This window comes from Nuphar pumila, chromosome 5 (assembly GCF_984573655.1).
Source record: "Nuphar pumila chromosome 5, dmNupPumi1.hap1.1, whole genome shotgun sequence".
In the NCBI taxonomy this organism is placed as follows: domain Eukaryota; kingdom Viridiplantae; phylum Streptophyta; class Magnoliopsida; order Nymphaeales; family Nymphaeaceae; genus Nuphar; species Nuphar pumila.
In genome coordinates this window covers 15928240-15952724 of record NC_143253.1, presented here as the reverse complement: position 1 = coordinate 15952724, position 24485 = coordinate 15928240, and the positions used below count along the sequence as shown (strand labels likewise).

At 38.5% G+C, this 24485-nt stretch overlaps 2 non-coding genes and 1 pseudogene across 3 annotated transcripts; all 3 read left to right on the top strand.

The window, feature by feature from the left end:
* The first annotated feature begins 1933 nt into the window (after window positions 1–1933).
* Window positions 1934–2018, top strand: LOC149836924 (small nucleolar RNA snoR31). The gene has a single exon (XR_016432278.1). It is a non-coding gene; the product is annotated as a small nucleolar RNA snoR31 (small nucleolar RNA).
* A 67-nt stretch (window positions 2019–2085) lies between these two features.
* Window positions 2086–2183, top strand: LOC149836923 (small nucleolar RNA snoR31/Z110/Z27). Its single transcript, XR_016432270.1, has one exon. It is a non-coding gene; the product is annotated as a small nucleolar RNA snoR31/Z110/Z27 (small nucleolar RNA).
* A 14231-nt stretch (window positions 2184–16414) lies between these two features.
* On the top strand, window positions 16415–23892 carry LOC149836922 (uncharacterized; annotated as a pseudogene). The gene is made up of 11 exons (XR_016432229.1): window positions 16415–16553; window positions 16754–16767; window positions 18403–18534; window positions 18652–18725; window positions 19455–19560; window positions 19689–19757; window positions 19967–20031; window positions 20130–20202; window positions 20369–20571; window positions 23273–23365; window positions 23503–23892. The product of XR_016432229.1 is annotated as an uncharacterized LOC149836922 (transcript).
* Window positions 23893–24485: the final 593 nt, after the last annotated feature.

Here is a 24485-nt window from a genome sequence, read left to right as displayed (position 1 = left end):
TATACCATTTAGATGGGACATAATATTAATAATTCTAAGAGAATTAATGTTTGACATTTTGGCCTTTAGCTTATCTCTTGCCATTATTTGTTTGGACAATATAGTCGACAGGATGAAGTATGATATAAGGGGGAAAACCTAATGGGAAAACCACAAAATGAGAAATGACTGTAGTAAAAATTCTAGAGAGTTATCTAGATCGTGTATGCCACCGACACGATGATCATATGTATGGCAGGCTGAGCCAGCGCAACCAGGTCTTTGTGCCGGGTGCAGTTTCTTCAGGTTATAAATCAAAATTCATCATTTCTAGAATTTAATAAGAATCAACCTTTGGATAGTATTTCTTTCAATGAGAAAATATGATTTTTTAAATCACAAAATTTTGTGTTTAATTTGTCAATTCTATAAAGAATTGAGATCAGTCAAGCCAACTGATCTAAAAGGGAAGCAGTAGAAGTGGACCGTTTTGGCTTCTTTATCTGAAAAACAGTGGTTCCAAATCATATTCTATGAGGTAGGATTGAGTCTGAATCTGCAATATACGCTGTAATACTTGGATCCAGAGAGAAGATTAAAATACTGATCCAAATGTTGTTCAGGTCTGAAAATAATCCGAGTAAACAAATCCGAATCACATCTGGATGCATATTCGTATCGCATTTAAAGTTTCTGAATCTGGAAAAGACCTATCAGATTCGAATTGGATTCTATACCCCTATTGCACCCTTAGGATTGGACGGGCGGTCTTGCTTGATCAGAATTGAAATCTGAACTTTGTGCACTTGATTTGAAACCGAATTCAAATCCTAGAAAGATCCAATGAACTAAGATTGAATCCGAGTCCGAATTATATGCGGCGATACTGAATTTGGTAAAAACATATACAGAAAATATGCTCCTTACGTGTGAAAATTATAACCGGTTTAAGATTTTGATGCAAATCCAAATTGGGTCTTACATGAAATAAAATGATCCAATTAAGCAATCTTGTTCTGATCTGAATGCACATTCAGACCTTGCTTAAAGGAAACAAAACCAGAAATAATATGGTGTTTCCGGATCAAGCAAGATGGGATGGATGACCATGATCCTAGTAAATGGTGTTTCCGGATCAAGCAAAAAAACAGTCTTTTCAGCATGAAAGAGAGAAACAACATTCACCGTCGATCAACGCAAGATGGGATGGATGGCCATGATCCTAGTATTGTAAGGTTTTTAGGGCTCCATTGGACCACACAAGACACATTCATAGCATTACTTTTTCCCTTCTTAACTAAGGTATTTTGGAGTTCATAGATTGTGGGTGGTCGAGATTTTTCGTGTTGGAGTTTGGTGTTTGTGATCTTTTCTAGGTTTTCGTTTGATGGGTTTATCAATGTAGAGTAGGGATGTCAATGGGTCGGGTTTGGTTGGGACCCAGGTGAAACCAAACTTGGACCAAATTTTTGGGTATGGTATCGGGTCCGAATCTGGGTTTAATCGAGCCCACTATAAGTAAAATCATACATGGACCCGATAAGAACTACATGAACCGAACCCGGACCATACCCGGTAAAACCATTTTTTTTTCATTTTTACATTGAAAAATTGTGGGTCTTAATCGTAACGGGTATAAAATTTCACAAACTATATCTGGGTCCATGTATTAATCAGACTTTCGGGTCTGAACCCGGGTCTTAATCGGGTCTTCTTATTTATCACCATACCCAGACCCTATAGGGTTTGATTCAGGTTGGGTCGGTTCGGTCCGAGTAAACCCTGCCCGTTGACACCCCTAATGTAGAGATAGACAGTCATTTTTCCTCTGTCAAGAATGGTGGTGATGATTAGATTTTAATGTCTTATTTATCGTTATGTAGATTTTTTTGGGGTTTTGCTTTATTTTTAGAAAAGGTACAGATTTTAATTTCCTGGTATATATTTTTAGGTTTAGACAAGGATGAAAGAAAAAATTAATCCAACACTTGAACTGAAGCAAATACATGGTGATGGATTACTTGTGTTTCTGAATCTGTAGTCTATATTTCCTAACGTATGTTAGCATGATTTATGGGTTTTTGGCTTCTTTGATAATCGAGTCCTTTCATCAAATGATGAGAAACAGAAAAATCTTAGGACACCTTCCTACAAGGTTTGATTCAACTGTGGATGAGAAAAAGGTTTTCGATCCTGATGATGGAAATTTTGTCAAATTTCTTCTCTGATTTGCCAGTTTGTATCTTTGTTGGCATCAGGTTTCATCACTGATGCTTTTATTGTTCTTCATTTTTCGAGAGAAATGTGTTTCTTTTGGTTTTGATAGGTTGGTAAACGAGCCAAACTAACCGAACAGAGGGTCTTCAAGCTTGGCTGGTTTTTGTAGCCAGCTGATCTGAGCTCGAATTCATGGCAAGCCTGAGTTAAACAAGCCGATTCCCAGTTGGCTAGTTTACAAAAAAAAAAAACATTTTTTGAAATTAAAGATAATAAAATTTGTCCTCTAATTAACCTACTGAGCTACGTTGAAACAAACTCATTTAAGAAATACAATGTATCAATTTTGTAAGCTATAAGATTGTAACTGTAAACCAACGGCTTGTTTGGTAGGAGAAGCTAGTGCACGTCACCTTGTGTTGGGAAGTTTCAAGTTCAAATCCCAATGGTATATTGTATAACTGGTAGGGGTCTGCCTAACCCCAGCTTCCACACAAAGAACCATCTACTTCCTTCTGACTTGAATTTAAGAAGAAGCAAAAGGTCCCGAAAGGTGAAAACATGGCGAGCTGGAACACCCCCAATGTTCCATGAAAATCCCAAGATGTTCTGGAAGAAAGGGCAGAACCAAAGAAGGTGAGCGGTAGAGTCCCTCACAGCCCCACATAAACAGCAAACGCTGATCATGAAAAAGCCCCTCTTAAACAGTTCAACCATCTATACAACATGTTATAGAACATATATAAAATACATTTATTGCTAGTTAATGAGTTTTGTATGAGTCGAGCCAAGCCGAATACCTGTTCATGTTTTGCTTGTGGGCTTATTTCACGAGTTCGAACAAGCTCTTTACGAACTGAATACTGTCATAGGAAGGTCTAGGCCATTTGGAATATCTTGAAACATGGGGGATCCGGTTGCACTTAATATTCTTGCACTTGATTCTGTAATTGAACTTTACCAAATATAACTTTTATTAATAAATTGCTTTTTCTTATTCTATTGAATTCTAAGCTTTTTGGAATATCTTGAGTTCATTTAAGTCTAGTTGCATGATTGATGCAGTTTTTACATTCTTGAATTGATTGAAGTCCAAGTTTGAGGTATTCAAGCAATCAAAACAATCCTTAGTCTAAAAAAAACCTTAAAGTATATCCAAATCTGACCTTACCCTTATAACCTAAGCTGATGGGGACTTTTACAGAATCTGTATGCTTTAATTTGGTATCTTACCTACAGCAGGCATAAATTTTGACTAAATGATTTTGGGTTGGTTGAGTACCCTGCCCAAGCCCAAGTTTGCAGTACCCAATTGTGGCCTTAGTAGTTGCTCTATGGGTAAATTCTGAGGTAAGTAGTAGCGGTCATGGTGAGCCAGAACTGGTTGTGGCAGAAATTATTATGGATGATGCTTCGAACAGGTTTAAACCCTAGTTTCACTGAGAAATCCATTAAACATAGACCATCTTTTTATATTTTGGGTCTATATGGAAATTGCATTCTGAATTTTGTCTACAAAGGAAATTGAGTTAGCTTTGGAATTCTTGCATTCTTCTGTTTACATTCAAGGAATTCTGAGGATCTCAGAACCAGACTTGTGCCCAGTTTTGTAGAAATGCTACAGTAGATATCTGTTTTTCCTACTTGCCAATTTCCACCAAACGGAGGAAAGGGAACTTGGATTCAGTACTGCTGCTTGGAGTGAATGCAAATGTGTACAGCATCAATGAGTAAAATAAGGATTCTTTTGTAAGGTGCAAATGTGTGCACCGTAGGGGTCCAAATGTGATAGCTGGATGATTAGATCACACTATCTTAATCAAGAGGTCTCAAGTTCGAATCATGCAGGGGCTGTCCCCCAGCTTGCTTATCAAAGAAGATGAAAAATGCGTGTAACATATCAAGAAGTGAAATGCCATCTACTTCTCATTTTCAAGTAGAATATAGACAATATGGATGGATTTATAGGAGTTAATATAAATTATGTTTCACATTTACAAAGCTAGATGCAAAAGTACTTTTTTTAGTAGTTGCATTTTGGCACAAGTTGAACCATACATTTTTGTTTCTATTTAAATATACTTTTGTTGATACAAAACATATTTCATGGCAAATGAACTATGATAAATAAATCCATATAAACAGTCAAATCTACTTAAAAGTAAGTAGCGAAATTCTACTAATTGATACCAATTATGTGGTGAACACGTTTGCAGCAGAGACTTGGCTGTAAAACAATGGAACCTTGCAATATATTTTAGAAGTTTGCTTTCTTAGAAAAATATAAAAAAGAATCCTAGTAAATTTTAAAATGAAATATATAAAAATAAGAGAACATGTGAACACGGGAAGAAAACTAAAAAGTCAAAAACGCCAATGTTGATGTATCAAAATAGATGATTAATTCTGAATTTATCATATTTCTTTGGGTTTTCATATTCTGTGATAGAAATCAGATTAGACTGCAATAAATTCACATAATTGCTGATAACTTTTTACTATTATCTGAAGTGGTCCTTTTGAATCTTTTTATCTTTGACTTCATTAAAAAGGAAATGATTTTGTATGCAATCTATCAAAGTATGGCAAAATTTTCCCAAAACTTCATGTTCTTGGACAAATATCTCTGTGTGTGACTGTATGTGTGTGTTTGGAGGATTCCAAAACCGGAAAAGGACAGTGAGTTGAGGTGTTTTAGTTGCTATCTTATGAAAAGAATGCATTTTCACGTGATACCATTAATGAAGGGCTAGTAGTATCCACAGTCTAACCATGCATACGTGCACCAAGCATATGCATCACTACCTTTGTTCAAGTATCTTCATCCAAGTGTCAAGGTCTCAATGGACTGGTGGTTCAGCCACTACGACAATTTTGATTTTAGCTACAGTCAAAACTGTCACTAAAACCTACAAAAAACTATTGATGTAGCTTTAATGACTGTAGTTATAGCTTTCGTCACTAAAACATCTAGCGACAGTAACAGACTGTCACTATTATATAGCCTTAGTGACAGTACTTTCCATTGACATTAGTTGTCACCTTTAGTGATAGCTGTCACAAGATCCTTTTATTCGATAGTGATGGCTTAGACTGTCACTAAAGGTTTTCAAAGTAAAGATCATTAGTGACAGCTTAAGCCATCACTAATAGACATATACTAACAAATATATTAATATATTAATTTTGCATAAATTTTAATTGTTACAATAGGCGCACATCAAGCTTGCACACTATCAATCAGTTTCCTGAAAATACTATTTTATCTATTAAACAGATGGACAAACAATCAAACTGACAATTCTACTTGAATGAAAACTTCCACAACTCTCGCTCGATTGATACACCATCAGCAAATTCTGCAATCAAGGAAGCTTCCAAGATACCTACAAAAACGAATAATCAATCAATGAGAAAGCAATACTCGAAGCAAAATTTTCAAGCAAATTACATTCTCAGGGAATTGAATTGAAAAAAAAAAAAGATCTTAAGATTGATCTTAGAAAAAAAAGAGATCTTAAGAGTCCATGTCTTTTCTTTCCTAAGAGAAGTTGATCAAGATCCTATACAACAACTAGACCTCATTTTTTCTAAGATCTTAACAGATCTTTATTGCAAAAATTTCATCACTTCCACAGTTTATGAATAAGGACGAGTCTTCCAGTAAAGCATCAGCAGTCGGCTGTTACTGCACAAGGAATGCCATCATCAATGTAACCATTATTCCAAAGTTTCTAACATTTTTTTAGACTAACCAGCTACCGCACTTACATTTTGCCAAACCAGAGCATGGAAAAGCTTTTCTGAAGCATGTGGGGACTGGATTTGAGCAAACGCCACATTATGAGCATTTTATCATGATTGATATAATCAAATAGAATAACAAATATGAAAATAATTGTGAAAAGTTGCTTAAATTGATCTCAAAATTAGCCTCTAAATATTATGCAATAAACATTGGAAGTAGATAGCTTACTAGCTGTCATGAGTAGAAGAGCAGCTGGATACTAGGCTCCTAAAACAACAGGCAACAGAATAATTGTCACATGGCATAAACCAAACTGCTTAATGATGAAAAATCCAATACTGAGAAAAAAAATATTCTTACACATTTCCGTTTCCACAAGATGATGAATTTGCCCCTGTGAAAGTGTCTTCTGAGTGCAGAGTATTAAGTTCATAATTGTGCTTCTCAATGAAGCAAACAACCAGCAGAAGCACGAGTACCAGTCATAGTATGTTCATGAGGTTCTAAGCATTTTTTTTGTTGAAATAGTTAGCAAGTGTCTCCAAATGATACAGGAGAGCAGTCCAAGCAAGACTTGCAAATGAAACTGGATAGAATTTAAATTGCATGAATTGCTCTTCTTAGTGCAATCGAGAAAATCACTATTAAATCGTACTAAGGTTCTCTCTAGCCAATTTTGTAATGGAAAAATCCTTGGAGGTTATTATTCTTAAACTCCTTGAAGCTACAAGTCTAATGTATTAGATGTGGAAAAATAAGAAAAGCAGGTTAGATATGACTTGGTAATGAAGATGAAGAGGAAGATAAAAGAAAGAAGAAGATAGGGTAAAATAAAAAAAGCATTGCTAATTTCACATTCAATGTATTTACAAATTATTGTTGGGCATAACGGATCTGGGTCCAACCCATTTGGGCGACCCAGTTTGACACCATTAGTGGGCCACGTTAGTGGACCACATAATGGGAAAATAGTGGGTGGAAGTTATACCTATGTAGCTGCCTCTTTCCTCATTATATAAGGGGGTTGGCTGCTACGAAGATGATGAGTTTTTCTCTGTAAGCCTACCCAAATTCCACATGCAGATTAGGTGGTATAGGGTTTTGCTCACCGTCGACCTAAGGCCTGGGCTCATCGTGGGCGTCGACCAGATGAGGAGAACGCCGAACACCCACACTCGCACTCTAAGGCATCTTCAGGTACACTTTCTGTGTATGTTGATGCAGGAAACACCAACATTGGGTTATGGGCCCACTTCCATGCATACTGTTGTGCGTGGGTGTGTGTGGGTCTGTTGACGTTTGCAGCGACTATCACCGTGGGGTGAGGTAAGTCGTAGATTGAAAGTGATCGTCGTTGTGGGGCGACTGTAACAGATTAAGCCTATCGTCATGGGGCGACATGGTTCATCTGTATTCAGTAATACGGTCACCTGAACTCTGATAATTGTCTCTATGGGGCGACAACATTTCTCGACAGACTGTTGCCATGGGGCAACAACCTTCACCAGCGACAGTGCCATCTTGAGGTGACCGCCCATCATTGTAGGGCGATGTTGGTCACTGATCGACGGTGACAGTCGTCATGGGGCGATTGCCTTTTTTTGGCAGTCGTACGTCGGTGGTGGTTGCAACCCCGGCGACCCTCATTAAAAAAAAAACAGACGATTGAGGGTTTTACCTGCATCCTCGGGTTGCAAGAGGTTTACCTTCGCTAGGATGTCGCCGAGGTTGTCACCTGGAGCGTCACCGCAAATGTCGCTGGGGGGGTGTTGCCGGATTGTCGGTGTTCATCTGGCGATACATGGAATCCGGGGATTAAAAGCCCCTCTTTTTCTCTATTTTTTGTTCAGCCGTGGGGCTGCAGAGCAGTCTGCCATCACCGGGGAATTGGGCTGATCGCCGTGGGGCGACATCTCGAAAGGGGAGGTTGTCGGTCGCTGACGGCTTTGCCGGCGCCGCTGGGGAGTCACTGGAGGCATTAGGGCTCCCATGAGCAATGACTGCCATCGCCGGATGGCACGATGTATCTGGTCTGAGCATCACTAAAAAGGGGTTTGAAATTTCCCCCTTTCCCCCATTTTCTGAGTTCCCTTCACCCGTTGGGCTGTGTTGGGGTGGTGGACCGTCACCGGAGATCTGGGAGGCCGGATGCAAGTTTTCATCGGTCACACTCTCATCAACGATATAGTAAAAACTAAGTTATCATTGGTTATGCTCTCAGCAACAATATAGTAAAGATTGAGTTATCGTCGGTTACAACAATATAGTAAAGACTGAGTTATCATCGGTTATGCTCTCAGCAATGATATAATAAAGAATAAGTTGTCGTTGGTTATGCGCTCAACAATGATTTGGGACATGATGAGTTGTCGATAGATATGCTCTTAGTGACCAAGTTGTCCTTGAAATGCTTCTCAAAATGATGGTTCTTGAAACCCATCTTGGTCACTGAGGGTGGACCAGTCCCCAACCGCGAGAACTTGGGGAGCATGGACCCCTTATGGAGGAGATCCAGTTGCGTACGCTGACAAGAGTACACTATGTCTTTTCTAAGAAAAAGAATGCCTTGATGAAGGATTTTGTATTTTTTGGTGTGGGTAGATCCATATGCGTGAGGTTAATAAAAGAGAAAGATACAAGTGTTTGAATTTTCTCCATGTTAACCGGTGAGCCTATGGCAGTAGCCCAAGCAATAGTGTCTCGGTGGAAACAAATAATTGTAGGTACTTTATTTTCAACAAAAGAAAAAAACTTAATAAGAAATACATAGATATTTGTTATTGCATTCAAGATATGCATGTGTGTGTTGTTCTCCCTTTAGGATAGAGGTGGAACCGAGCCACAAAGAGTCGGGTCTTGGGACTTGTGTTAAGCCACAAATTTGGTTGGAGTTTGGTTAGGTTGTGACCTGTCCATTTGCTATTGCGAGATGGATGGTCGAGTTTTCGGTGAGACGATGGTTCGTCTCACCTCCCTACAGTTTTACTTTTTCAAGTACCCATAGGTTGGTGGCGTCAGTGGAAAAGGATGCAGAGGGACTTCGAACACCACTGGAGATAGACTTGGACTCTTCTATTCTTGGGACCGTTGTTGTGCCCTTTGGGTCTGTTTCAGGTTTTGAGACCCTTGTATTTTGAAACTATCACTTTTGTATCATGTGGATTGATTTTGTATGGTACTTTTAGCTCACCAAAATTTTCTATGGAATTTGGATTTATATGAATGGAATTGTTTTGGATTTCATTGTGCCAATGAGATCCTAGTTATAAGGTATTTACTTTTTTTCATTCAGGTTTCAAAAAGAAAATTTAGAATAGATTGTCTTCTGCTGTGTTTTTAAAAAGAAACCTTTTAATAAGTCTATTTCCGTTGTGTTAAATCTTAAAAAAAAAATAGCATAAATCTCTAAGAATAAAGTGTGTTCGTTTCAGCTGGTATCAGAATGGAGTTTTCAGAATAGTCCAAGATTTAATCCAAAACTCTGAGTTCAGCATCTTGCCGATGGCCTGACCCTGTTAGAGTGGGTAATGGGTCTATGTAGGGATTCCTTGATAATAATTGCTTGGTTGAATCGTTTGTTTGTTATGTGCCAGTCATATATAGCTTGATATCCTCGTAGTGATTGGAGTGTGTTTCATCATCTTTAGATGTTGAGATATCCAGGTGACTGAAGAAGCCAAAAGAGCTTCGTGTTGGAAGCTCTCACGGTGACCACCCAGATGGTACAAACTCAGGCACAATCACACGCAGCGTAGGGTGTTATATACACGTGGATTATGGATTTGGATCCTCTTTCCTTTACAGAAAAATAGGACCCAAAAAAGACTAAGAGTTGGATCCAAGAGATTAAGAACATATTCAAGGTTCTCAGTGAGTTGGATGATAAGTTGACCTTGTTTGGGTCTTATCGGTTGATTGAAGATGTCGTGAAGTGGTGGAGGACCGCTAAGGTGATCTATTTTGCTAGAGTTGCCAAGATTCCATGGGAGGAGTCTCGACCAACCTTTCTGGATGTGTATTTTCTTGAGTTCGCGAGAGATAAGAAGGCTCAAAATTTTTTTGAGCTGAAGCAGGGTAGTTTTATGTTGATGGAGTATTTAAGTAGGTTTCAGCACCTAGAAAGGTACTGCCTGAATGCCTTTTCAACAGAGAAGGCTCGAACGCTGAATTTCAACCGAGGACTTTATGACGGGCTTCACAACAGAGTCCTTTGGGAACGACTTTAGACACTGCTAGAGGCAATTGAAGCGGCAAACATTCTTGATGAGGATTGTAGGTCCTCTAAGAAGAGCTAGACCAGAGGAGATCTACCACCATCGACATCACAATCGAAGACGAATTCACAGATATCCTTCAAGAAGCATTCTTGGAAGAACTAAAGGCCAACCACATACCTCCAATAGCCGCAACAATAGAGACAATCTATTGGGAGATGTCAGAAGTATTATAGAGATCACAAGGGTCAGCCTTGTCCTCATGAGACTGGGGTGTATTTGCAATGTGGTCAGATGGACCACTATATCAGATTTTTTCTGCAAGGTTGGCTATGCCTCAGCCTTTGCAGCAGCAACCAATACCACCACAGATTTAGTATAAGCCAACTCAGCATCAACATTAGCATCAGCCAGCCCCACAACAAAAGAGGACCACAAGTCGAGTTTATGCAGCTACCGTTGATACAGACGACTTGAGTCTCCAAGACATCGTAGGTGATCCCCTTGGTCAGAGTGGGATGGCGGTTCCATGACATTGAAGAATGCACTTGGGAGCCAAGAGTCAAAACACATGGCCAATACCCTTTGTAGTTAGTGTGAATTTCGAGGATAATTTTTTCAATGGGGTAGATTATAATATTTGATATTTTTTGGTATTTTTCTCAATTTTGGATTATATAGATAATAGAAATTTTGATGCATTATTCACAATTTTAGAGCATGTGGTTGTGTTTGCAACAAAATTTTGAGTAGATCGGTCTTCGTTTCATCAAAACCAAAGTTATATGGAGTTCGGAGCGAGCCTGACAAGTTTCAAAACATTTTCAGAATTTTAAAATTGTTTTGAGAGCATTTCTGCCTCGAAGGACATAGTTGTTCAACTCTGTGTTGAACATCCCAGTCAACTACATGGGGGCTATGATTGGCATTGGTATGTTTGATCGATGGCATGTTGGTTATTTTTGGGTTTGACCAAGGTCTTAAATGGGCTTGAGGGACCCATTGGGAATTTAATATGTATGCAAGGGTACATGCAACTTTTTGGTGAATGGGCTACCTCCCAGTCTTGCCAATCCTAGCAAAGTTGAGTCAGCTGGACTCAGTCACTTGGCTGAGCTTCTTGAGGGTTGGTTGGGCTAGCTAGGTTGGGACCTAGTCAGCCTAACAGGAGGCTAAATAGGGCCCAACTTGCTTGCTTTGGGTAGGGTTTTTGGTTGGATCCAACCCAACCTACTTAGGATGCTTTAAAAACATCCATTCACCTCCCATTTCTTTTTCTGGTTTTTGTCCATCCTTCCCTCTCGTACGAAAGCCCTCTCACCCTCAACCAAACCTACCTCACTCCCTCTTCTCCCCCTTTATTTTCTATCCCCTTAGAGCCATGAGTGTGCTCCTCTTTCCTCTGCCCATCCTCGTCATAGGTGCCGTCATGCTGCACCATCCTCACCTTCTTTTAGCCTGCAGCTGGAAGGTAGTTGCAAGGTGAGGATATTGCTATTTTGGTGGAGTACGTGGAGGAGTTCTGAGAAAGGAATGGGCCAAGGTAGGGGACTCTATCTCTCTTTTTGCGAAAGTGACATGCATAGGCACGAACCATGTAATCTGTGTGTGTGTGTGTCTGAGTTTGCATGAAATCTGATAGCATGCTATTTGTTTTAGATGCTCGAAAATGTTGTTGTTGTCCTCATGTAAATGTGTGTTGGAAAGAGAACTCCGTAAGGGAGTTGTTTTTGCTGAACTTGAGAAGTATACAAGTTCAGAAAGGAAGAACCGGGGTGGGTTCCTGCACACGATGATAAATTTGCAATTTTCACATGTAGTTTTCATGCTAGATTTTTTTATTGCTCATTTCTAGGGTTGACATGAGTTTTTGGCCGACAAATCTGTCAAAAAAAAGACAGTTTATAAGCGATTTTTGAGTTTTGGAAACAGAGGAGACGACCCTTGCTGGGGAAGAATCGACCCCTGTGTGTTTTTCTTGCATTTCTGTTGAAAACAGAACTGAACAGGAGTCGACCCCTATATTCTAAGAGTTGACTCCTGTTTGTTTAACAGAATGTTGAAGGAAAACCTGAGGGTCGACTCTCGATTTTGAAGAGTCGACTCTCGGGCAACCAAATAGGAGCCTGTATCAGGTGAGTCAACCCCTGCTCTTGATGGTTGGCCCTATTGTTATGTTTGATTTAAAGAGGAGCTCGAGGGTCGACCTTTGCTTCATGAGGGTCGACCCCTGCTCTTTGATTTGTATTGCTGAGAAACCCACAATGGTCGACCCCAGTTTCTGGGAGTTGACTCTTGTTGGGCTTGTTGTTTTGAATCGTTGACTCATGAGGGTCGACCCTTGCAGCCCAAAGGTCGACTCTTACTGAGTCAAGTGACCTTGTGAGCTAGGAATCGACTTTTGTTGGACAAGAGTCGATTCCTGGCTCCAGAAGTGTCAACTCTAGGATATAAAATGTATTCCTTGATTGTTTTTCGCTAAATGCTTTGAATGAAAGCTTTTGTTTCATCCAACATTTGATTTAAAATGCTATGGTTAGAGAAACAGAGGTATAGTTTAAGCATATGCTGAAGATGGTTGATAAATCATTTCCTTTTTGCATTAAAAACGTGGGTTAAAACCATGAGTTTGGAAATGGTTTGTGCATTTCTATAAGATTTTAGAATCGGGTTTATATTGATAAAAGTTTTGAAAATATGTACTTCTGATAAGGGTTTTAGAAATCTATATTTGCAGGTTATGCCCCAAGGGTTGGGATAACTTATTTTGGACTCAACTCGTTAAACGAGTTAGCACCAACCTCGTAGAATGTTGAGTTATCAACGAATATGCTCTTAGCAAACGAGTTGTCATCAGTTATGCTCTCTGCAACGGTATGGGAAATAGTGAGTTGTCAATGAATACACTCTTAGTGATGGTGCAGAAGATTTGAGTTATCGTCTATTACACTCTCAACAACGATATAGTAAAGATTGTGTTGTCATCGGTTATGCTCTCAACAATGATATAGTAAAGACTGAATTATCGTCGCTCATGCTCTCATCAATGATATAGTAAAAACTGAGTTGTCGTCTGTTACACCCTCAACAATGATATAGTAAAGACTGAGTTGTCATCGGTTACGCTCTTAGCAATGATATAATAAAGACTGAGTTATAGTCGGTTATGCTCTCAATGACAATTCGAGACATGTTGAGTTATCGACAGATACACTCGAAGCAACTGAGTTGTCGTCAAAATGCTTCTCAAAATGATGGTTCTTGGAACCTATCTTGGTCACTGAGGGTGGACTAGTCTCCAACCGTGAGAACTTGGAGAGCGAAAACCCCTTATAGAGGAGATCCAGTTACGTGCACTGTGAGGAGTGCACTACGTCTTTTCTAAGAAAAAGAATGCCTTGATGAAGGATTTCATATTTTTTGGTGTGGGTGGATCCGTATGCATGGGGTTAATAAAACAAGAAGATAAAAGTGTTTGAAATTTTTTTCATGCTAACCGATGAGCGTATAGTAGTACCCCCGACAATAGTGCCTAAATATGAGCAAGTAATTTTAAGTACTTTATGTTCAACAAAAGAGAAAAGCTTAATAAGAAAGACATAAATATTTGTTATTGCATTCAGGATATGCATGTGTGTTGTTCTCACTCTTGGATAGAGGTGAAACTGAGTCAGATTCCACTGAGAGTTGGGTGTTGGGACTCATGTTGAGCCACAGACTTGGTTGAAGTCCAGTTAGGTTGTGACCTATTCATTTGCTATTGTGAGATGGGGCGGTCGAGTTTTTGGTGACACGATGGTTGGTCTCACCCCCTACAGTTTGACTTTTTCAGGTACCCACAGGTTGGCGGCGTCGATGGCAAAGGATGGAGGGAGACTTCAAACACCACTGGAGCTGGAGCTGGACTTGGACTCTTCTATTCTTGGGACCGTTATTGTGCACTTTGGGTCTGTTTTAGGTTTTGAGACCCTTGTATTTTGAAATTATCCTATGTGGATTGATTTTGTAAATGGTACTTTTAGTTCATAAAAATTTTGTATGAAATTTGGATTTATATGAATGAAATGATTTTGGATTTAGCTGCTGCAATAAGATCCTAATTATTATAAGGTATTTCCCTTCTTTTATTCAGGTTTTAAAAAGGAAATTTAAAATAGATTGTCTTCTGCTGTGTTTTAAAAACAAACCTTTTAATAAGTCTTTTTCTCCTATATTAAATCTTTAAAAAGAAAAAAAACAGCACAAATTTCTAAGTTTAAAGGGCGTTCATTTCACTCGCTCTTCCCTCTTTCATTTTTTGACCTCTCTTATCAAAACACATATGAGGCGTATGGTGTTGAAGAGAAATATGAGGAGGCGTATGGTTCAGTTGCTGAAAGGGTGGTAGCTGGAGGAGAGCGTTGCCTGCAACTCCTTCTCATCGATGAAGCCGCTGAAATCCTTGTCCACCATCTGGAAGCACCTTACTATCTCCGGAGACGTCCCCGGAGGGAAATACCCACTACCATAGCGCACAAGAGGAGCAGATGGGTAAGCTTGTCCATAGGAGTGAGTAAACCTGACCATACCTACCCTGAATGGCTGGTGGCGCCTACCCTGATGGACCATAGTTTTGAGATGAGTATCCACCATAATTGGCCATCAGAGAGAGGGTGAGGAGGATGGAAGAAAGTTCGATGGATTCTTGGAGAAGAAAAATATAAGAATGAGGCCTAGAATTTCAGAGAAGGGCCTTCTATAGGATTGGGAAGGAAGAAGCAAAGGAGAAGGGGGAAGGAAAGAAGAAGGAAGAAGATTGATGAGGTTGGTTGGGGTGTTGTAAAACACAAAGCTTTGTACGTGGATTTGCTTACCGTGTCTGTGTGGCGGCATTTTGACATTTAGCACTCGGAATTGAAGAGTCAAAATGTGATGATGTGCCCTTCTTCAACCACATGGACATGGATTCAATATGAATATGATGAGGCATATAAATTTCCATATTAAAGAGATGGGGTTTTAATATTAAGAACAATTTCCATGTAATGTTTCTAAAATTTCATCTAAACTAAATAAGTGTTGTCCCATGCATAAACTATCATTCGATGTGCATTTTAGTTTGTTCAGTTGTTCTTACTGAGACACGACTGTCGAATAACCAGTATTTTTGTGTAGCATGAGAAAATGTTTCCATGCACAAACAAACAAGTAGAGATTTTTCTCTTTCATTTGCAGCCTCATTTTCTAATGCTACACAAATAAGTGAAAACTTTTCTTTTGAAAAACTTCTCATATCAAAACTTCTCATAGGCAAAACTTTCTTTTCTTATAAGAGTTTTTCTTGCTTCCAAACATGCACTTAGAAAAACTTTTCTCTCGTTTGAAACGAATGGAAAAGATGTACTTTTTTCTTTTCTACTTTCACTTTTTCTGTTATTTTCTCACTTCCAAAGGTGAGTTGCAACTTTTCATGATATTTTTGAATAATCTAAAAAATAAAATTAGATAATAATTCATGTAAATTATGAAGGGTACGATTGAAAGAGAGAAAAACTCCCATAGGAAAAAAAAGTTTTGCCTATGAGAATTTTTGATATGAGAAGTTTTTCAAAAGAAAGTTTTTCACTTGATTATGTAGCATGAAAACATCAGAGTGGGAAAATGTGAGAGAGAGGAGGAGGAGGGTGGTGGTGATGGTGAGATGGTGGGTGGTGGGGAGTATAAAAATAAAAAATTTCTGGAGTAGAAAACATTCCTCCACCCCCAACCCGTAGAAAACATTCCTCCACCCCCAACCGTCCCTCCCCCCGCATAGAGGAATATTTTCTATCAAAAAGTGTATTTTTTTTTAGAAAAACTCTCTCAACCAAAAGGTCTCTTTTGCTTAGGAGGGTTAAAAAATCCGTACTAATTTTTTATTCTGCATTACTTTTCCCATGCCTTTCTCGCTTCCAAACGTGCCCTAATACCTTAACTTGATTTTTAGTTTTCATTGCAAGTCTAACCAAATCTGAATGCACATTGAACTGCCAAAATGGGTCGTGTGTGGTCCAAAAGTAGGGAGACAGGGCCTGCTTAGGTTTTCAAGTACGGTATATACTTTTCTAGTTTTAATAGGTTCCAATAATAAAACCAAATTCCAGTTCCATTTGTTTTATATGGTCAAATTGAATTTGGTAAATTTTACATCTTTTGTGTGTGTGTGTGAGAGAGAGAGAGTAAACGAGAACGAGGCAAGCGGAGCTTCCCCTTCGGCAGCAAGGCAAAATCCAACGGAATGGCGGGTGCCGTTGGGGCGTCCGTACAGAGGATGAGGTCGCTCCCGGGAATTTTAATCCCGAAAATGCCCTTCCTTTCCGCGTCCTTCCTCGGCCTCCCTCCTCTCAAACCCCTCGGCCCTAATCTGCGAGCTTCAGGTTTCTCGAATTTTTCGATTCTTTACCTCTGTCTCCACATCTCTTCTTGGTCTCTTATTCCTATTCTTCTTTTGATGCAAATTTTGGGTGTTTTTTATTTCTCCATCTTCTGAAGAGATTGAATCTTTAAAAAAGAAAATCTTGTGCATTTGCTTCTATTTAAATCCAATTGGTGTTCACTTTTGCTTTGCGACTTGCAGGCTTTTGTCATGTGGTGCATGCTTTGAAAGGGTGAGGATGATGTTTTGTTGAAAGGCATCAAAGACAAGAACGCGGTTGAATCTGTAAAGAAAATACTGGAAATGGTATTAATATCTCTAATAGTTGATAAATGTTGCGTGCCAATCTTTAAATTATTATTTTTCCCATTGGAATTGTGTCATTCACATTGTCACTTCGTTACATACTACTCCTTTGAGGCATATGTCAATAATTGGCCGAGGAAAAACAACATTTGCACTTCTTGGTTAATTATTTATTGTGTCTACTATCGATATAAGGATTTGGAACTGATTTGGTACTTGAAGCTTTTGATTTGGGCTGCTCTGGCTATTCTGAAGTCTCAGGGTCGACCAGGAAGAAGAGTTGGGTGCTTGGTCGAGCCATTCAGATCTTGACCAAGTCTTGCGTAGCGAATTTGAGTGTTTGGTTGGGATGTTGTCATATTTAAACACATTATGGTTAAAAACTTGCAATTGGCTAAAGCTTGAGTGGGTATAAGTCAGTTCAGCTGAGTCAAGTCTTGGCTAATTCAACGTGGCCTCAGGATTCTTTTTTTTTTAATCAAGATATCGAGACAAACTATCGGGTCAGCGGTCTGAGTTGAATACAGTGAAACCAGATTCCTTGATCGGATCTTAATGCTATTAGTTCTTAGCAAATTGTTGCTGAATTTTATCCGTTCATGGTATCACAAGAGTTGTGTTTAGTTCATTAAGTTCTTCGTTAGTGTTAGATATTGGTTCATAGTATCAGCAAGCTTTCCATTTTGCTTAGACGGGTTTCATTTATTTTCTGTTTTTATTTATGTTCTTTTCATATGTTATGACTTTGTTGGAAAAATCATGTTGACCAAATATGTGTATAAATTGAAGAGGTATTTGTTCAACGATATGCTGATATTTGAGCTTCTCAAGCCTTACTTATGAGAATGTGCCATCCTAGTACATTTGTCAGTTTATGATAAGCAATTAGCAAATCAGGTCTTTCATCTGGCAGTTTTCCTATGTTCACGAGTCACAGGATTAAGCAAATTATTTGATCCCAAATGTTGAACAAATTTCTCCTTGTTCTGTGGTGGCTGTTAAGACATATGTAATAATACATCTATATATATATATTCACCATAATACCCGATAGGGGTATTATGGTCTTTTCACAAGTACCCAATAGGGGTACTTGTTTTATTTCTTTTATTTTTCTGTTTTTTATTTTTTGTTTTTTTATTTTCTAAAATGTTTATTGGGATACCAAAGGGGCCCCACAATGGAGTCGTTGGGGGCTCCCAACGACTCTATTGGGAGCCCCCTTTGGTCTCCCTTTGCTTATAAATAGGGGGAACCCCCTTGTATCTTGTATTGCTTTTAGAGAGCTCCTCTCCAATAAAAGGGATATTCTTTTTATGTGTGTAGCCTTGTTATAAGGCCCTTCGTATATCCCTTGGTGGATTTCCTCTCTTATGCTTGTTTCGTTTGTCCGTGTTGGACATAGTGAATGCATTAGCATTCTTGGATTCTTCCGCATACTTCATTACAGTGGCTGCCTCTCTTTGTTTTTGTTATTTATCTTTTAACCGAGCTAGACTATACACTACCCGTAACAGGATTGACTAGTTATCTGTGTTTGGAAGGGAAGGCAGGCATTATCAAGAAGAGAAATCATTCACACAGATTTTCTGACACCACCAGTATTAAAAGGGGCAGTGGCTGCATTGGAGAGTGTTTCAGATATCAAGGCAATCGCCCAAGGAGGATATCCAGAGGTTAGGGTATTAAGCTAAAGCTAGTGTTTTTTTTAGTAGTCCTTTTCAGTCTTTCTTGTTTGAATTTTAGTATGCACTCATTTCATGCCATCCATATTTATTTGTTTGATTGGCTAGGCTGAATGCTGTCGACTTTCAATTGGACATACTGATGACGTTGAAGCAGATCCAGATGTTGTTGCTTAACTAAGGTTGGTTCATTTTTATGGTACCTGTAATTGATTTAGAGGTTACAAAATATACTTAGGCTTCTCAATACTTCAATTTCATGCCCATGTTTTGTATTACCTTATTTTCTCCATAGTCCATAGTGCGACAAAATAATACTTGAGGCAAGCTTCACTCTGAAGGAAGAGTTTCTGGTTTTGCCCTTTATGTGAGGTGTGAGGCTGGTATACTCTCCCTCTCTCTCTCTCCAACATTTTCTTTTCCTGATTTGCTGCATTATCTGTTAGGATGATGCCCTCTTTGTGTGAGGAAGAAGAAGAAACTAGTTAGAAAGTGAAGAGAAGTTGGTAGGGCTGCTCGCAAAATTTTCAATGTGGATTGTGCGTCTCCTTTTTTTGTTGATAATTTTACAATAGAAGAAACGATTAAAACACCCATAATTAGTAAGAAATAATAATAAATAATGAAATAATATAAAATTACACCAACTGCCCTTTAACATGAATAATTCCTATTAGCCTCTCTTGAATTGTATGTTTTCTTCCATCATGGGGAATTCAGTTTTCATGTATCAAATCCATGTTCACCTTAGGAATACATCAACTTGATTTGGAATATGGCGAAACATGCATATGGAATCTTTATTACTAAGAGAATATAGAAATGTTTTGCAAAAATCTTGTTATCTAATCCTTATCTGTTTTTAATATAGCATTTGCCACACTTAGTTTAATGCTCTCAACTGTTTCCAGTATCGTAGGGAATTTTGAGTTTGAACCTTGTTCTCATGGGGATTTCCTAGGTGCTATTCTTGGTACTGGTATTACAAGAGAGAAGCTGGGGGGCATTATCTTGCAGGTAGGTTTCTTGTTGAATTAAGCAAATTCCTTATAGTTGACATATTCTTCTTAATTTGTCATTTCAGGGTATATCTTTCTATAAGTAAATTTAACATCTTCTATGCCTTCTGTATCTTGAAAATATAGGGTGAGAAAGGGGCCCAAGCTCTTGTTGTTCCTGAATTTGCTGATTTTTTGGTATCTTCCTTGCAAAAGGTAGGATTTTCCATACAATTGCTGCTTCCTCGAACATTTCTGAGCTTGACATCTTTGGGCAGTTGCTTATGTACTGTGGTGTGCGACATACTCTTTCCTTATTCTTCTTGTCTGAAATAGACAAGTTGTAGTTTAACTGATCAAACTGCGATCATTTGTGTATCTTAGATTGATTTTTTTTTCCTTTTTCTTTTTTCCATCCCTTTTAGGTGGGCAATGTTTCAGTTTCATGCACAAAGATGCCCCTATTGGCTTTGGAATATCTGCCGCCAAGGTATTTGGATGCCTTGTTGTGCTGCCCTACATTTTTCTTGATTCTCATCAGTTTAACAGCGCTAGCAAACTTCCTATCTGATGAAAACTTCTTTGCAGGACTAAGTCTCTCAAACTATTGAAGCGTCATTGCGAGTTGACGCCATTGCTACTGCAGGATTTCAGATATCTCGTACAAAGCTTGTCAATATGATCTCATAATCCTTGTTACTAACTAGCATCTTTTGGCAAAAATCCATGTTGTTGTAATTCATTATCATATATATAAACGTGTTTGTTACTCTTTTCCAATTGAATCCTTCTCTACTGCTAATATTTTATTGGCATTTTACTTTCAGGAATGGGGATGTTCGAGTTAACTGGGTGCCAGTTACCAAAAGTGGAACAACACTAAAGACTGGGGATATGGTTTCTGTGAGTGGTAAAGGGAGGCTGACGGTATTTTGACGAATTTTTTGTCTTTTGATGCTATTATTTGCTGTGAGGGAAGGAATCATTAGTGATGGTGTGGCAAAGCTGTTCAAGTGATGCTCTGAATATGGTAATTTGTGTATATTTATATATTGCTTATAGACAAGTACTGATATGGTGACAGAGTAATGTTTGTAGGACTATGATGGCCGTCTCTATTCAGTTCAATTGCTTATGGAAAAGTACTAATATGGTGCTAAAGTAATGTTTGTAGGACTTTGTGACAGCTTAAAATTGTAATGATGAGGGTCTAATCAATTGATGCACTGTTTCTGCAAATTTTTTAAAATGTGACCTTTTGTTTATTTTTTTGTTGGCAGTATGATGTGATTACTGGTGTGTTGCATATCAACTAAATTTTACATTATAAAGATTTCCTAATATACTCTGAGTTTATTCTTTTACTTAAGCATTCTGGATCTTGCTTTGTTTTTTGTTTGGATATATCTTTATTGAACCATTTTATTTTATTTATTTTTTTTGAACTCTTCATCATTTATTTTGTTAGATTATTATGGTTTCTCGGATCTGCAATTCTTTTGCCTAGTTTTGGATTTAACAAAATCCACAAATTGTGCACTTGTTTGGATCCATTCTTTTACATTTTTTTTAAGGTTTCCTATACTTAAAACTCTCTTCAATTAGCAAATGACCATTTTCTTGCCCATACCTATTAATTTTGGACTTTCTTGCTTATTGTTTCTAAAAAATATTTTCCCATCTGTATTTTGGTTTTATGCGACTTCTATGGTGGATTGTTTCTAATGGAACATAAATGGTTTGACTAGTATGTACTGTTAAATTGTATATACATATAATGTATATATATACAATATATATATATATATGTATCTATGTGTATTGTATACATATATATTGTGTGTATATGTATGTATATATTTTTTCCTTTTATTTTGTATTTATTTTAAATCATTTGGTAAAATACTCTGTAGCAGCCAGAAAATACTTGTGACCATTAGACGCGGAAGGAGTAATTGGGCCTACGATGTCGAAAGCCCACATAGAAAATGGCCAAGGAGAAACAACTGATTGTAGATATGTGGCTGACGCATGAATGGAAGGTGCGTGCATTTGACATTTGACGCACTTCTTCACGAATCGATGGCAGTCATGTTGCATGGTTTTCCAGTAATATCCTGCCTCGATGACCTGTTTGACGAGAGTCTGATAGCCAACATGGCCACAACAAATCCCTTCATGTGCCTCTTGGATAATTTCCATAGCTTCATCCTTGTCTAAGCATCTGGCATACTCAGAACTGAACCCACGACGGTAAAGAATATCAGCAAGGATGAAATAACTGGTGGACATGCATTCAATTGCACGCTGCTCCCTTCTTGGCATTTTTGGTGGAAATTCACCACTTCTAATGAAATATTTGATATCTTGGTACCAAGGTTTCTCTTTCTGATCGACCTGGTTTACTTGCATGGTTGAAATGAAAGGAGGTTGCTCATGCCTACCAACTTCGAAAGAACGACACGATTCACTGCCCTTAAAGGATAAAATGGAGCCCAAGCTGGCTAAACCATTGGCTATTTGATTGTGCTCTCTCCTGATGTGATTGAGCTGAAATTCTTCGAAGCTGTCCACAAGAGCTAGGACGATCTTCTGATATGGGATCAATTTTCTCTCTAGTGTATAGAGAAGGGGATGAACGCCCTCATTATTTGTAAGGAGGGAAAATCCTAATGATAGAATCTCAACTACATGTTTTTGTGTTTTCTTACGAGATTCTCTAATTTCGTGGAGATGCAAGAAGCAGCAAAAAGTGTCTTTGTCCTCAACTGAAGTGAATATCGCGCGATGACTATGACAACAATGGAGCTTGTGTGGCGAAGAAGTCTTCTAAGAGATATTAGAGTAATCATCTCAAAACCTTCGAAGATGTGTTATAATAATAAGAGTGCAATCTAAATTGCGATCAACTACACCTTTTATGAGCGAACCAAACACATTGAGATGAATGATCTTTATGTACGTGACAAATATCTGAGAGAAACTATTGAGACATCAGAGTACCAGCCTGCAAATTTTTTCACTAAAGGTCTTTTTGCACCTCGGTTTATTTTTATCCTTAACAAGCTTTCGGTAATTTCACTATAAGTTTGAAGGAGATGTTAGTATATATATTCATATATATACATATTTACTATTATAAACAATTTTGTAATAGGTAATTCCCTACATGGGCATTTTCATCCTTTTCATTTATTGTAATAGTTTTTGTCCAATAGGGACTGTTTTGTACTTTTTATTTTTTATTTATTTTCCTGTCTTTTTCTATATTGTAAAGGGGCTCTTTGGTCATTTGGACCATAGAGCTGTTGGGAGTTCCAATGGTCTCTCTCTTGTAGCCTATTTAAAGGAGACTTCTTGACCCTTTTAAAGGGCACTACTTGTATGTGTGCATTTATGTATTTATATATATAATATAGATAAAACTTTTGAACATAAATGGACCTCAGTGTGGTTGACTTCATCTGACATAAAGGAATCCGTGTCTAAGTGTCGCACCTGCATTGGGTGCGGGTGGGATGCGGGTGCAGTGCCCTGTTAGAAGAGTCCGTATTACATAGCTCATGGGTTGTCAGAAATATGATTTTGAATTGTCCAATTGTTATTTCTTTAGTTTGCTGATTCAGTAGGGATTATGGCTGTCTTTGAAAACTGACATGGGCCAGTTCATGTCCCAACTTGGTTATGTTAATTGTAAAGGCTGCACTCAACCGTACAAGTTTATGATGCAGATCCGGGAGATCACTACTACAATGAAAGGCAAGTATGCTGTTGAGCTCATCCTGTATTTATGAAGATTCTAAGATGGTTAGAAGGTGCTGACGGTAAGAACAAATGGTTCCTCCTAAATGTTTTAGGAGAACTAAATGTGGCAGCACTCCCTACTTGTATTTGATCATGTTTATGCTTATAAATGCATGCATATGTTCTTTTATATGAATTTTCTTTTTCTTCTTGGCAGAGAAATCAGTTCAGGACTAATTGGAACGTGGTGAAACTGAATGATCCTATGGGCTACTGGTGGTCGAAAATGGCATGGGTAGTTCAATTTTCAATTGAAATGGACTCGTTAACTAAGTGATTTTGAGATGGACTCAAGATGAGTTTGAATGTTGCTGATACTGTGAGTGGTCTGAGGGTGGCATATCTAACCCCAGGTAGTTCAATAATCCTTGGCAATTGCCTTTTTTTCATTGATCTTCTGGGCAAACTTTTTTTTTTTGTGAAGATCTTTTAGGCTACTATTAGGTGCTTGAACTATTTGTTATTTCTCATGTTGGTCATGAGGCTCCTATGCAGATTGTTCAGAATGGTATTTCAATATATACAATTCAAGATTTTTGATTGGTTACTCCTTTGAGACTTTATTCTGGTACATTGGGAAATTAAATTGTAACGTTTGAGTCTTCTACTTTGCATTTCAAGTACTTGTCGTTCAGCTCGTCTAAGAATCAGTATGTGCCAAGGAATGCTTAACGATATGCTCTTTTCAACTTGTCGCATGTGGCACTTGGACTTGAATTGCTTTGCTCACTTGAATGAGCTCGGAAGGCGACTGACTTGGTGAAATTCTGAGTGAATCGGGGCCGAAGTTTGGTCAATCTCCCTATCTTGTTCAGATCCAAAATGTTTAATTAAAAACAGCGATCCGAGCAATCCATAGTCTTCACATATATGCTGAGTGAAGCCTACGAATCCTAGGCCTAGGGGTTTGCCAAACCATGCATGGTTTGAAGCGCAAGGTCAAATCAGGCCAGTATCAGTCTTGGTTATAGGCCTGGAACTCCCAAGTGCCAAAGGCATGTCTGGTCATGTGCGTATCAGACTGAGCTGCGGTTGGACTAGGCTGGGTTTCACTGTGCACTGACCTGATCTGAGTCCCTTTCAGGGCTGGTCCGGCTGGGTAACCTGGAAGCCCATTGATCACCTGGCCGGTGTCCATCC